Raw genomic sequence first — 2,565 nt, 5'->3', positions numbered from 1 at the left:
ACACAGGCCGAGAGTCGCCCCGGACGGTCGCCTCGCGGCGCCCGTCTGCTCGGATAAAATGACACAAAGTGTCAACTACGAATGTTGTCCATCCAAGGAGGGAGCGTGATGCCCGGCCGGCTCCGAAAACACAGGCCGAGAGTCGCCCCGGACGGTCCGCCTCGCGGCGCCCGTCTGCTCGGATAAAATGACACAAAGTGTCAACTGCGAATGTTGTCCATCCAAGGAAGGAGCGTGATGCCCGGCCGGCTCCTTAAACACAGGCCGAGAGTCGCCCCGGACGGTCCGCCTCGCGGCGCCCGCCCGCTCGGATAAAATGACACAAAGTGTCAACTACGAATGTTGTCCATCCAAGGAGGGAGCGTGAGGCCCGGCCGGCTCCGAAAACACAGGCCGAGAGTCGCCCCGGACGGTCCGCCTCTCGAGGCGCCCGCCCGCTCGGATAAAATGACACAAAGTGTCAACTACGAATGTTGTCCATCCAAGGAGGGAGCGTGAGGCCCGGCCGGCTCCGAAAACACAGGCCGAGAGTCGCCCCGGACGGTCCGCCTCTCGAGGCGCCCGCCCGCTCGGATAAAATGACACAAAGTGTCAACTACGAATGTTGTCCATCCAAGGAGGGAGCGTGATGCCCGGCCGGCTCCGAAAACACAGGCCGAGATTCGACCCCGGACGGGCCGTCTTCTCCCGGCGCCCGCCCGCGTACGCCCCCCATCCCCGGTCGCCCGTCTGCTCCCGGCGGGCCTCCGAGTACCCCCTCACCCAACTGACCGACTGGCACTCATGACCCGCCTTGGTAGGGCCTCCATCGGCCTCGGCTCGTCCGACGTCGGGTGGACGGTTCCTACCCACTGCGGGTCGCACTCTAGCGCCCCGGCCGCTGCGTGAGCGTGCGCTCCCCGCGCCGCCCCGCAGGCCCCGGCGCGACCGTACTGCGGCGAGACCGAGACGACCCGGTTTGGCATCCATCCCACCTAGCCACGATCCACGGAGGCCGAGCGAGCGGCTGAGTGTCGGGCGCCGCGCGTGCGAGCGTCCGCCGGCCGCGCCGGTCCTTCCGCGAATGTCGTTTCTCAAACCCTCCGGCTTGATAGCGGCGGCACCACGGGAAGCCGTCCACACACACCGTCCGACCTCTATCCGAAAAGCCTTCCCGACCAACCGCGGTCGCGGGGGCGTCTGTCGCTCCGCATCGGGGGGGCGTATGGCTTCCGCGCTACGCGCTGCGGGCTCGGGGGGGCCGCAACGGCTGAGTCTGACTCGGCCGGGGCGCAGCTTCCCTCCCGGCAGTCAGCAATAGTGCCGATCGCGCCTGCCACCAGCCCCCTCCCCGACGGGTTCGTCGGCGCCGGCTGGCCGCCGTCCGCCTTCGTTCCCCGAGGGTTCCCAACCAGCGCCGATCCAACTCCGCATCCTGGCCGCACGCAGTGCGTGCCTCGCGCGGGTAAGTCGCCGGCGCAGCGCCGCAGCTCCCGACCCCCGCGTACGGGAATAGTTGAGGGCCTCAGCGGGCCGCACCGACCGAGTCCGACTCGGGCCGGGGCGCAGATTCCCGCTTGGGTGACCGAACGTTCTCTGCTCGGGCCGGAGGGCCGACGCCCGTCCCCCCCCGTCGTCCCCCACGGACCGCCTCCGAGGCCACTTCGCACGGCTCATCCTCGGCTCCCTACCAATGCTTAATCGATGGGGCCGCCCGGCCGGATTCGCGCCACCCTGTCCACCGCGAGTCTCCCCAGACTAACCCGAGTTACCGCCCAGCTCGCCTAACCTTGCACTCGCTCTGCCAAACGGTCGTGTAGTCGGCGGGCCGTCCTACGGGTCGCCCTCCCTCCCCAAACGCGCGGCGGGATAGCGGCAAGGCGGCGGCGGCGGCCAGCGGCGTCGGGGCGCTCGCACCGGAGAAGAGGCGTCTTACGAGGCCGGGCGCAGCTCCCTCTCGTTTACTTGCTGAGTAGCGGCGCTCGAAGGTTCCGCGGCGAGCGCGGCTCATCCCATTGAATGTCCCTGCACCAGGCTCCATCGAAGGGCCGCCCGGCCGGATTCGCACCCCCCTGTCCACCGCGAAGTCCCCTCGACTAACCCGAGTTACCGCCCAGTTCGCCTAACCTTGCATCGCCCCGCCAAACGAGCGAGTTGTCGGCCGTCCTGCGGGTCGCCACCGGCCCCAAACGTGCGGAGGGATAGCGGCAAGGCGGCGGCGGCGGCCAGCGGCGTCGGGGTCGACCTAGCACCGGAGAAGAGGTGTCTTACGAGGCCGGGCGCAGCTCCTCTCGTTTAGGGGTCCGCGAGGGTCGCATTCGAGGTTCCGCGTCCTCGGCTTCGGCTGCGCCGGGTCCAGCCCGATCCATCTCACCCCGCGGCAGCGTCAGACCACCTAGAGCCCCCGCGAACCGCGGCCGGCGTCCGGAAAACAGTCGCGCGAGCCCCCGCTCCGGCGGGCCGGCGAGCGAGAGGCGCTACCCAGCCACCCTCTCTCCTACCTGGTTGATCCTGCCAGTAGCATATGCTTGTCTCAAAGATTAAGCCATGCAAGTCTAAGTGCACACGGCCCGTACAGCGAAACTG

At 68.7% G+C, this 2,565-nt stretch overlaps 1 non-coding gene across 1 annotated transcript in view; it reads left to right on the top strand.

Annotated features, from left to right (window-relative positions):
- Nucleotides 1–2,477: 2,477 nt before the first annotated feature.
- The window catches only part of LOC147037137 (18S ribosomal RNA), a 1,907-nt gene continuing 1,819 nt past the window's right edge, over nt 2,478–2,565 (top strand). Inside the window, exon 1 of the ribosomal RNA XR_015064709.1 lies at nt 2,478–2,565. This exon is cut by the window's right edge and continues 1,819 nt beyond it. This is a non-coding gene — a ribosomal RNA (18S ribosomal RNA).

Source organism: Syngnathus leptorhynchus, unplaced genomic scaffold, assembly GCF_054491065.1.
Source record: "Syngnathus leptorhynchus isolate UIUO unplaced genomic scaffold, UIUO_Slep HiC_scaffold_290, whole genome shotgun sequence".
Classification (NCBI taxonomy): Eukaryota; Metazoa; Chordata; class Actinopteri; order Syngnathiformes; family Syngnathidae; genus Syngnathus; species Syngnathus leptorhynchus.
The sequence above is the reverse complement of the archived record's forward strand: the minus strand, read 5'-3'. Positions and strand labels throughout refer to the sequence as shown.